The 12533-nt window shown below is 35.3% G+C and overlaps 1 long non-coding RNA gene across 1 annotated transcript; it reads right to left on the bottom strand.

Annotated features, from left to right (window-relative positions):
* Positions 1 to 364: 364 nt before the first annotated feature.
* On the bottom strand, positions 365 to 1319 carry LOC149264634 (uncharacterized). The gene is made up of 3 exons (XR_016250138.1): positions 878 to 1319; positions 599 to 788; positions 365 to 464 (listed from the first exon to the last, which is right to left on the bottom strand). It is a non-coding gene; the product is annotated as an uncharacterized LOC149264634 (long non-coding RNA).
* Positions 1320 to 12533: the final 11214 nt, after the last annotated feature.

Genomic DNA, 12533 nt, shown 5'->3' with positions numbered 1-12533 from the left:
GTTGGGATGGGAATTCAGGTATAGGCACTTCCTCCAGTCCACACTGTTCATCTTCCCATATGACCGTAACCATCACCGTCCTAGTGGATCGCTGCCACTATCAGTTATCCACCTTCCATTGGGAGTTGTCTATAATGCGATTTTTTGGAGATTCCGGTGACGGAATCCGGCAGAAGAAATTGAGGTTAAATCTTGATTTGTTGCAGTTAAAATGGTTTTTTAACTGCAGCATCCTGGAAAACCCCTGGGACGCTTTCATTGTGCAGAAACTAGCTATCAAACTTGCGATTCCAATAAATTCCTGCCGGATTTCGACCGGAAAAACCCGCCAAAAAAGCTTTCAAAAAATCGCGTTATAGACAACTGCCTTCCATTGCCGCTGTGGATCTCCTCATTAACTGCGCTGTTGGAATGTGCGTCCTTTGTCAGGGCATTGAAACAGCACATCGTGGGGTTCAACTGCTCTGCCAAATCATTAAATCAAAACCCAATTCCTGTGTGAGAAAAACTTACAAAAACAAAACAGAACAGTGCATAATTTGGAATCCTAACATCTATAGAATGAAATTTTAGAATGAAAAGAATGGACGAATCTTACCACTCTTTTTATACTGTCCTGTCGACCTTTAAAGAGAGAAATAATCAGCACAGTACAAGTACAGGTCATGCAACTCTCTGGGTCACGTCATGTGAAAAAAGGAAATGTATTCAGTTGAGATTACCCTGAAATCTATGCGTCCTCTGCATAGTTGATACATGCTATAACCGCTTAGCTCCCAACATAACTCCTGCGCCACAATATAATATACGATTCAATTATTTAATTCTCCCAAATTCTTAGAGATAAGTTACACATTTTATACATACATTATCAGACCTGCTTGTTTCAGGCAGTGCAAGCCAAGTTCCATGGCCCTGTTTATCAGCACCGTATAGACCTCCCTTTTTGGGCTGTGCAAGCCAATTTCCATGGGTATCAGAGAATTGAATTGAATTGAAGCGCAGCAGCGGGCGGAGGTCAGGTTTTATGACAGATGGATCTAGCTCTGAGTACCAGGCTGAGGCTGCGTTCCGTCCGTGACGAGAGGCAGGAATTGGTTTGAATTGAGCAGAGCAGGCATTGTGTTAAGAACAGCCCATGCTATTGAAACTGCGAAATGCATTTAAGGAACGTTGGGAACCACCACAGAGAGACCTGCATATATGCAACCACAACCACAATTATGCAGCACCATAATATGACATATGACATAAATATTTATACGCCCATACCGGGAACAGAACGTTACCCATGTGGTCAGAGGTTCAAGTCCTGGGTTCAAATCCCGCCAACGAAACATTAACTAGGAAGTTCAAGCCCTCGTTTCAACTGATTATATTTTGGATGTAATATTTCATAAACCCTCAAAGTTTACTGATAAATACGGAGTAGTCTTTAACGCGACTTTTTGAAAGCTTTTCCGGCGATTTTTTCCGGTGAAAATCCGGCAGTAATTTATTGGAATCCAAGTTTGATAGCTAATTTCTGCACAATGAAACCGTCCCAGGGGTTTTTCAGGGTGCTGAATCTGAATATGCAGTTAGAAAACCATTTTAACTGCAACAAATCATGATTTCATCTCAATTTCTTCCGCCGGATTCCGTCACCGGAATCTCAAAAAGTCACATTATAGACAACTCCGATAAATACACATATAAGTGATCTATCGCTGGAATAAATATGGCAGAGGTTCAAGCCCTACTTCAACCGTACAATTAATTATATTTTGGATTTAATATTTCATAAAATCTGAAGGCCACAGGGCAAAATCCCATCGGGTCAGAGGTTCAGACCCTACTTCAACAGTGTAATTAATTATATTTTAGATTCAATATTTCATAAACTCTCAAGGAGACCCGAGTTCAAATCCCGGCAACAGAACGTTACCCAGGAGGTCGGAGGTCCAAGCCCTCCAAGACTGTAAGTAATTATATGTTGGATGTAAGATTTCATAAACTCGCAGGGCGACCCGGGTTCAAATCCCGGCAACGAAACGTCATCAGTCAGGTCGGAGATTGAAGCCCTCCTTCAAGAGTGTAACTAATCATATTTTTGGATTCAATATGTCATAAGTAATCAAGGCGACTCGGGTTCAAATCCCGGCAACAGAACGTTACCCATCAGAACGGAGGTTCAAGACCTCCTTCAAAGACTGTAACTAATTATATTTTGGAAGTAATATTTCATGGATAAACGCACAGATCAGTGAACTGCCGCTAATCTCGGTTCTTACATTAATTGAAATGAAATTATTAGTTGCATCTGATGCCTAATCTATTTTTTTAGAATTTAAAATGGGTACTAGCAATTATGGGGCATATAAATATTTATGTCATAATTAAGGTTATGATTCATAATTATGCAGGGCCGATCCCAAATCAAATTACAGCTTGAAAAGGGCCCATCCCAGACCAAATTAGTTCCTGCTAATCCCACTCATCATTTTGTTAATCATGTATATATTTGAATATATATAACTAGAAAGATGCAAAGAAATTTACCTACTCTACCTGGATTCAATCCTTGCGCACACCTGTGGATTCGAAAACTGATGCAGGTACCGATACCAATTCATATTTAAGTTAGTTTAGCCGGGCAATTCAATAATACTGCTTGAACAGAGCGAGCCAATTGCATCAAATTACAAAATTCATATTAAACCCTGTGATGTATGTCGTCACTTACTAAGCTAATCTAAAATCTGTATCAAGATTAAAAAAAAGGAAACCCAATGAAAAGAAAAGAAAACAGATCTTACAGGTGCAGAAATAAGCCTTCTAGAATCGAGAAGGATGTGGGTGGATATCTCCTCATATATCTGCCTGCGATTGAACCCTTTCGTTCCTGCTCCTGCTGATTAAAAATTGAATTGAATAGATGTCATGTTTACCCTCACCTCCTCCCCGTACCTCGCAACACAACAACACATACCAGCCCAAACCAGACCATACCATACCAGACAAAACCAGACCACACAGAGCTCCAAGACAAGACTAGACTCAGCCCAGCGCAGGTAGCCATGGGAGGAGGAGGAGATTCGGTAAAGGCATAGATTGGGAGAAGGATTGGAAATAAATATTGCTGGTTGGATTCAATGGCCCTGCTTTTCTTGACTGCCACCTCTGCAAAAAACACTTCTCTCACTGCCACCTCTGCAACGGTCGTGCTTTTCTTGACTGCAAAACAACACTTCTCTTCACTGCCACCTCTACAAAGGCACGTTGTGGGGAGATGTGGAAAAAGCATCTTGGATTGCGAGTCGCCAGTGATCAAATTTGAACACATCAGAGCCCTTCAAAGGGCCTCTGGCACGTCACAGAAGTAGGGAGAAAATTTTACTAGTCAAAAAAAAATTTAAATTTGAATTTTGCCATTTTAAAAAGAAATTGGAATAATATTATAAAATTTTTTAAGAAGGGCTGTTAAGTTGTCAACTTGTCTTTTTTTTTTTTAATTTCATTTTTCTGAAATCCAGACTTTGAGAATTTCAATTTCCAACTGATGTGCCTCTATCACAAATTACAATAGTTAAACTTGTAAATTTCCTTACAATAGTTAAACTTCTAAATTTCCTTTCTCAACTGATGTTAAATCCCATTTCAGAAACAACAGTTTCCAAGTTGCTCCCATTTCAAAAACAACAGTTTCCTTTTGAATTGCATTTTCTAATTTGGGCCTAAAGCTTTCCATGCTAGCTTCAAATGAAATAAAGCTAGATTCAAATGGAATAAAGCTTTCCATGCTAGCTTTTATAGATATTAGGGCCAACCAGTGCAGAACAAAGAGGAAAACATTTCGGAAAGAAAAGTATTTCAATGAAACACATTAGGTTGTTCCTATGTTGAATGGATGGATGAATTAGCTCGTTTCTCTGTTGAATGGATGAATAAGGTACGAGAGATATGAACTTTCTTCATATTAATATGAACAGCAATTAGAATCTCTAATTTTTCTGGTTTCTGTTTCAGTAATTCATTTTTTATTTGTAGGTGTTTCTGGATTAACATTTCTTTGTCAATTTGTTTTTAATTTATTTATTCCAGCGTCGAGGGTAGAGCATTGGGTGAAAAGCACCTAGTGAATAGTAACAATGCTACTGTAATTTAATTTCTTGATTCGAGTGTCTACGGCAGAGAATTGGGTGCAAAGTGCCTAGTGAATAGTAAGAATACTACTACAGAGTCATACTTTTTTAAGGTATTATATAGTGTGGTGTTTATGGATTTGATTTCTTTGTGAACAATAATTCATCTAATTATTTTCAAAATTGGTAAGGTGATTTGTTTGTTCATTTATTGCTTTTAGTGACTTTGTTAAGTGTGTAGGGTGGAGAGTTTCCTGTACAAAGGTTCCGGTGAACACTGTTTCTCTCAAACAATATCATTCTAAGGTACCTTCCCAACTTGTCTAGACTTTTCTCTAGAATTCTGCTCCTATTCTTCGTGATTCCGCTCGTGTATTCAATGAGCAATTATCTCACGAGAGAGCTGCATTTTTTTCAAATTCTGTCATTATTATTTTTTATGTATTACTGATAAAAACCATTAAGGCTTAATAGCTTTCTATTTCATAATGGTAAAAATCACCGCGGCTTAATAGCTTTTCATTTATAAGTCTATGTGCTCAGCAATAGCAAGGTGTGGTTATACTATGTTTTAGGGTTTTTAATTGAGATTTGGTAAAACAATTTTTGTTGGATTATGTTATTTCAATGATCCATGTTGTTATATCATGTTTTGGAATTTTTAGTTAGAATTTAGCAAAATCATTTTTATTAGATATATATATATATATATATATATATATATATATATATATATATATATATATATATACAATGAAAAATCAAGCTATGATTCTAATAAATTTCTTGCCAACAAATTTGATAGAAAATATCATAAAAAACCTGATAACGTAGAATAGTTACACCAACGCTTCACAATCAATAGTTGCAAGTGTGAGATGTTACAACAGATACGATTTTGACAATTTTACTTGTATGGAATTGGAAGAACTGAGGTATTAAATTAAACATTGCACTAAATACTGATATAGTGAAGTTATAAAAGAAACTTTGGTATGAACACGAGAAACAATCTATCATAAACATCTTACAAGCCAGAATGAAAGTTTGCCATACAAAATTGTTGGAATTGGAGGTATTGTATTGAACAGTGTACTACATACATACACACACAAAGTCTCAAACAACAAATCCATAAACAATACACATTAACCTCACAAATTCTCAAACAACATATAAGAAATGACATGCTAAGCATTGGAGAATTATTACATTCGAACTTGGAACTGTTGTATAAAAGAAAAGTTCAATATATAAAAAATTGAAGCCTTTCAAACGCTGGCAATTGAATATTTATAGAAGATCAAAAAGCATGCCTTGAGTTTAGATTAATTACCATATGCAATAATTATATATTCTATTGTAAATGCAGATCAATAGGTCTTCAAGCTATTCTTGTTGGAAGGGAAGTCTAGTGAGAGGAAACACCAATTCCTACTCCAAATAGATTAGTACAAGTTCCTTCTCTAGGTGAATTAGTACAAAGACCAGGAAGTAATGATACAGCAAGATAAATGTCAAACCACAAAAGCAAAGGCAACAAGACATTACAAAATATGAATGATAGAAATTAGTTGTGGTAAGGGAATTCGTGGCCCGCAAGAGTGGAATTGTAAGTTGTTGAAATGAAACAGATAAAGAAGGGCAGAACAGCCGTTTGCATGAAGTCCAGACAACAGAGAATGCAACAAACATGTTAAAAAGGGGCCATTCTTGATGTTGTAAGGCAAGGGAGAATAGTTTCTTTTATCAAAGAAAAAAAATGCTTTGATGTGGTAAGCATGTTTTTCTTAACTTTGTGAGTATTATCATAAAGTTTAGTTTAGTTGGGTAACATTTAAGGAATAACTCTTCAGCTAAGGTGCTGAGTGTGGGTGAAGGTATTTATTCCACCAAAGATACTCAGTTAATCCCAGAAACTATTGGATACCTATTTATATGAGCAAAATGGCCCTGTTACTCTTAGAAACTTGAAGAAATCTGGCTATCTGAGCAAAATGGCCCATAGATGGCAAACATGTCCTATTGGGGAAGTTGAATTGATGTAAAATATAACCATTCCTTAGAGCAACAAGGAGTTCCATCTCCTTAGATACTTTATTCAAATGCCACTTCTATTTTACTCATCGCTCGAAAACTACCAAAAGCACTCTTTCAATCCAATGTAGCATGTTTGTAATTACAAATCCCATTAACCATAGTTTGATCATGCATCGAAAGAATTTCCTTTTACTGTTTGGATAACATTGTATTTCTTACACATATTTTCTTCACTACTCATATCAATTTAATATGGCAATTTCCCATACCACATCAAATGACTCTTGGCATAGTGGAATTTGTACTATGAAATCATCTTATTGAGGCTCTTCTGCCCCATGTTTTCTTCAACTGCATGTTGAGATGTAAAGTTTTTCTTTCATCTCAAACTAATTCTTTTTTGGATGTTCTTACACCAATCTCTGCGTAATATAACAGTAATTCAAAGACAGAAAACATAACATTTGGTGAAACATAAATGTTATGAACACAGTTGCCCTATCACTTGTTAGTTACAATGCGTATGAATTGTATGATGAATATTAGACTTGCAGACGTGTTGGAAGGGGTTATTGTTCTTGATAAACTGAGGAATATCTTGTAGCTTGCAACATTGTCAAGGCATCGGAAACCAATAGTATGTTGTCTTCGAACTCAATATTAGTTCTAAACTATTACGGATTCACCATGTGTTAAAAAAAGAAATTTGAAGATAATTTACTGTTGTCAATTGAATTTCTTTTTTTTTTTATGCTTTTCATTATGGAAGGGCAACCTGAATGTGCACCCTTCTAAATAAAATTAAGACTTGCCCTTCAAATTTGATCACTGGTCGCCACATCAACAAGTCTTTAACTATTCACTGGTTGCAATAATTTCCGGAGTTTCAACTTTGTTAAACGCACAGTATCGCATTTGAAAAGTGATTATATATATCAAATAATGGTTAAATTTCGGGACATGCCAAAAATATTTTATTTTAATAAAAATAAAATATTATTTATTTTATTTGCGCTTATTTTATGTTTTAAGCATATTATATCTATATATATATTAATGATAGAAATTTATAATTTAATAAAAATTATACTTTCGATAAGTACAATAAAAGTTTTTAATTTATCTTTTGGAATTGAATTGTTCTGAGTGAGTGAAATGAAAGAGTGCTCCCAACCAATTAAGTTACCAACTCTAGAAGAGTTGGATTTGGAATTAAATTAATTATGAATAAGGTATTTTAAAATTGAAAATATATCAAGTTATTGTTATTATTATTATTTTTAATTTTTTATATCTAGATTTTTTTAGCAATAGTAATATTCTCAAACAAAACATATTTGACTAGAACTTTTTCATAATGAGTTTGGGATTCAACATTGAATATATGATAATAGATCATCCTCTTTGATAAAATAATTCAAACCATTACAACTGACATCTTAATTCTCAGTCTATTCAATCATTTTGAGAAGGATGAAGTTCAAAACTATTTTGATTTTAATATAAGGGAAACATTCGAGACTAAATTTAATTCATATAATCTCTCTCTCTCTCTCTTCAAAACAACCATATTAATAATGCTTCACCCAAATTTTATATAATAAAACATACATCTTAAAAAGCACCAAAACTCTAAAAACTTTACAAAATCCTTAGAAATTATCAAAATTAAGAGAGATTGGCAAGTTATACAATATTTTCTTGTCTTGTTTTATGACTTCGCGACATGAGGAAACATGAACAAGGAAGGAGCACCAATAGATTTAGTTTTCCTTTTTTAACTAATTGTTTTCCTAGATTTAAAAAGAAAATTTGAAAGTTTATGTACTACATTAGCTACTTATTGATATCTTAATTATCCCCAAATGGGGAGACTTGTTGAGTTTTTGGAAGAATCTAATCGACTAGCTGACTAGGCTAAATAATAGACCAATGTGTTGTACTAGAGAAAGTCCAACAAAGGATGTAGTTGAGTAGGTTGAGTCACTGTATTGACCAATGTAGTTAGGGAAGTTGTATTTATCTTCTACTATTTAAATCATATAAATAGACATGAATCCAATATGTGAAGGCTATTGGTTGATTGATCATATAATCCAAAACTACTTATTGTTGGTTCTATAATTACTTCTTCTTATCTATAGATGCTTGTATATAATTGTAATATATGGTTTTCAAACTACATCGTTCATAACCATATTTACTATGTAATCCCTTAGGTTACCACATTGTCTAATAATACTATTCTAAAATAGCATATTAGTTGAATGCATGCATAGATGTTGAACGAGAAGGAGATTAGTGATAGGTGGGAGAGAAATATAGAAAATTATTTGAAGAATTATGCTAGGATAAATTAAATGAACTTTGCACAAGGTAAGGCATGATTTATTTCCAAAAAATCAAGAGATATTTATATAATCAATTCTGCAATAAATAAAAAATTAAGTGAATGTACTTGCTCATGAACAATAGGATAAAAGATGGAAATTTTCTTTTGAAACTGATCAATGGAGGTCAAATGAATTTGTGCGAATGTGTTGAAAAAATGTTGATATTTTTGTGGGCAACAATAAATTGAAGAACCGCAATTTTGTAAAGTCAACAAAAATCAATGTGCCCTAACCAGTCAATAGTCAATGGTCAAGATACCTCCTTTTTGGCTTGGTCAAAGTCAATCAAAGAGAAAGGAAGTCTCATATATTTTTCTATAGTTAAAACAATATTCAACCTCAAAGTTAATGCTGGTCAAAGTTCCCATATTTCTTCGATTTATGTGCAAAAAAACTTGGACTTCCAAGATCAAAATTTTTTTGGTCAAAGTGAGTCAAACCAAGGAGAGAAAATAGGTCAAACCAAAGTCAATTTGTCCTGATGCAAAGAGTCAATGCAGAAAGCCAAATATGCCTCCAAGCACTCGCATGTGCGAAGAAGAATAGGCTGCCTTAGATCTGTACAAACCAATCAATGAAGGAGATAGAACAATTTTTGTGTGAATGAATGTGCCAAATGAGGTTGAAGATCTCCTTTATTTATATGCATTGTAGGGGGATCAATTTGTCCAATTTGACCCCAAGCCAACCTTGCCCAAATGTGCTCTCGTAGGCTTGACATCAAAAGCACATTTCTCCTTATCCGAATTCAGTGCTTCCAGAGTCAATTTTGGTCCTCTCGAAAAGAGGAAATTTGTCCAAACATTATCTTAGGTCAATGAGTTTCCCAAAGTGGAGTTTGTCCTTAGTTGTACATTTTAACACTCCCTTTAAACTAAGGAGAATTCCACCTTGCAATATCCATCCATCGTCATGCCATCATGTACTATCTCCACATATCATCTCATCCCTGTTGAAGATTGATATAGATAATAAGAAGGACCGATTGAGATTAAGTCACAATACATTACCAATCTCCTCACGCTGACAAAATTTATTCCACGTAATTAGGGGTAGAACCCCAATCAGACTTGATCCTAAGTGATCAAGTTGTTGACCATCTTGCATCCTAGACAAAGGGATTACAATTGTATACGATGCGTCAATCTGTAGTGATATGGCCCATAACCACTTTTCCCAACTCATTGGACAAATTAAAGGTACTTCCCAAGAGTCCTAGATAGTAAGGGTATGATGTATGTTGGGGCAATCACAAGAGAAGGTGAACCACTCATCCTATGCATATGACATCAACCATAGGGGAAGGTGAACCACTCACCCTATTCTCAAATATTTTCCTCCATAGGGGAAGGTGGAACACTCACCTTGTGCTCAATCATATTTGGGTATATATACTCCATAGGGGAAGGTGAACCACTCACCCTATGCTCATATAGCTCAAAGAAGTACCCCGGGGCCCTAGGAGCTCCCAAAGCTCAATGTCCAACTCAAGAGGGACCCTCATGGGAAGGCCTTTCCACGACTCCAAATCTCTCTCAGAAGGCTAAGAACTTGGCCTTTCCCAAGGGCTTCGTGAAAATGTCAACAACTTGTTCATTAGTCCCGCTGTGATGGAACCTTATTTCTCCCCGTTGTATTATATCTTGGATAAAGTGGTACTTGATATTAACATGCTATGAGTGGTCGTGGAACATGGGATTATATTAAAGGTGAATCCCACTTTGGTTATTGTAATAAATGACAGTGGTATCCAACACATGCTCAAATAGCTAAGAGAAGAGCTTCCTCAACCAAATAACTTCACAACAGGCCATACTAGTTGCAAAATATTAAGTCTCGGCCGTGCTTAGGGCACCCAATTTTTGCTTCCTACTCATCCAAGAAATTAAAGCAGATCCCAAAGAGAAGCAACATCCTAACATGATTTTTCTGTCCACCACACTTCCATCCCAGCCAACATTAGAATATCTATGTAGCTTCAATTTCTCGACATTATATCTCAGTCAATAGTTGATAGTGCTATGAAGATATCTTAGAGGATTCTCTGCAACAACCCAATGTACATGATGAGGCTCAATCATAAATTAACTCAAAGTATTTACAACAAAGCATATGTCCAATTGGGAGTTCACTAAGAAAATCAGGGCCCCCACAAGTTGTCTATATTCAGAAGGATTTTCCAATTCAGGACCAACATCACTTCCAAATAGCTTCTTGAAGTTTATGTCCATTGGAGTAGACATAGACTTCCATTCCATTATCCCACATTTTTCTAGGAGCTTCAAAATGTATTTTCCTTGATAAAGGAAAATCTTGCTTGGCTTTTGCAAGACCTCTAGGCCTAGGAAGTAATGCATCAATCCTAGGTCTTGAACTTACTCTTGTTTTTTTTCAAGGGTAACTTGAATCTGCTCTAGGTTTTGAGTCCAGAGTCCATTTGAGGAGATCCATATACCATTGGAAATTTGATTCCGAGCACTACCCATTGTGGGGGGGGGTTGATTTAGCTTTGAGTGCTTCTATGGCTTGTAAGATGGCTACAAACCTCTCTACTCTTTTGCCCTCTTTTAACCGCTGAAAACACATTTTGCAGAGGGTGACAACATTGGCTGCACCTGGGTACAATGCCTTGCTGGTAAGGTGCTGAGAACCTATAGATCTGTAGCCTTCACCATTGGGCATGGAGAAAAATTTATAATGCACTTGTACAACCAGAAAATCTCCATGAAACTTTATTTGCAAGGAGTCTTTTCCTCATCGAACTAAAATGCAGAAAAGTAAATTCTAACAACTCGAAAATAAATGCTCAGCTAATAAGCTTATTTATATACAACTCCTACTTATGTACTGGACATCAATTCACCTAAGTGAGTTCATCCCTTCAATGGTACCATGTCAGCATTTGGGTGTTGGACCTAATGCCTTCGTGCTGCAAAATTTAAAAATCAAAACAAGCATGCACCACAAAAAGTATTCAAACAAAAATCTTGATACATGCTCGAGAAACATGATTTTGTTTAGCCAATAGAAGGCCTTGTTAAAACCATAGGCTTTGGCTTGGTTATTCGTCAAATTTCCTAAACCCGATGAATGCTCTATAATGTTAACTTCCTCAGGGTCACAAAGCAAACCTACCCCTCCTACCACCCCTTAAAATTAAATTTACTTATTATAATGAACTATTATAATAATACATAATATTGTAATTAGATTAAAAAAGAAAAATAAAATAATATACATAAAACAATTTCCAATTTCCAATTTCCCTTAAGAAAGATATTATACCTTTTTTTAATTATATATGTAAAAGATTTAAATAAAAAATATTTTATTTATATTGAACTTAATTAAATTTTATCTATTGTCAACAAATATTGTAAATATTATAATCAACAAACATAAACTTTCAGTATGAAATGTTGATCATAAACAGAAAAAAGTAAACCATGTCTACAAGACGCAACAAGCCCAAACTAAATAGCTAACAAGCCCAACGTTATAACGTTCGTTTATTATAGTTATCATAAAACATATGTGATAGGTAAACAAAGTCCCCAAAGCGAAGATATGTGAGTACAATTTAGGACCATAAAACTTCTAAGAATTATAGTGAAACCAAAGAGACCTATGATGGAGAACTTAGTTGATCGAGGAATAGGAAATCCATTTGGAGTGTTAGAGTGGGCTAACAGGAAGTTGGCTAGGAGTTGGATGGAGAAGCTTTTGTGATATTCTAGGATTGTCCCATCTAGCTACTACTACAAGGACACGAGTGTCATCTTCTTCTATGACATGTTGACCCTATTTTTTAGGTTGTCGACTTGATGCTTGAGATGTGACAGGTTGCTTAATGGCATGTCCTAAATTTTCATTGGGGTGTTTTCAAAAGCCTCCAATATTTTTGAGAGAATAACCATGTTGAAGCATAGTTCTTCAACATCCATGGGGTGCTAGTAAAGGGACATATGTGTGTCTC

Source organism: Pinus tabuliformis, chromosome 6 (assembly GCF_031772625.1).
Source record: "Pinus tabuliformis cultivar Carrire ecotype Pingquan chromosome 6, CPIR1, whole genome shotgun sequence".
Classification (NCBI taxonomy): domain Eukaryota; kingdom Viridiplantae; phylum Streptophyta; class Pinopsida; order Pinales; family Pinaceae; genus Pinus; species Pinus tabuliformis.
The sequence above is the reverse complement of the archived record's forward strand: the minus strand, read 5'-3'. Positions and strand labels throughout refer to the sequence as shown.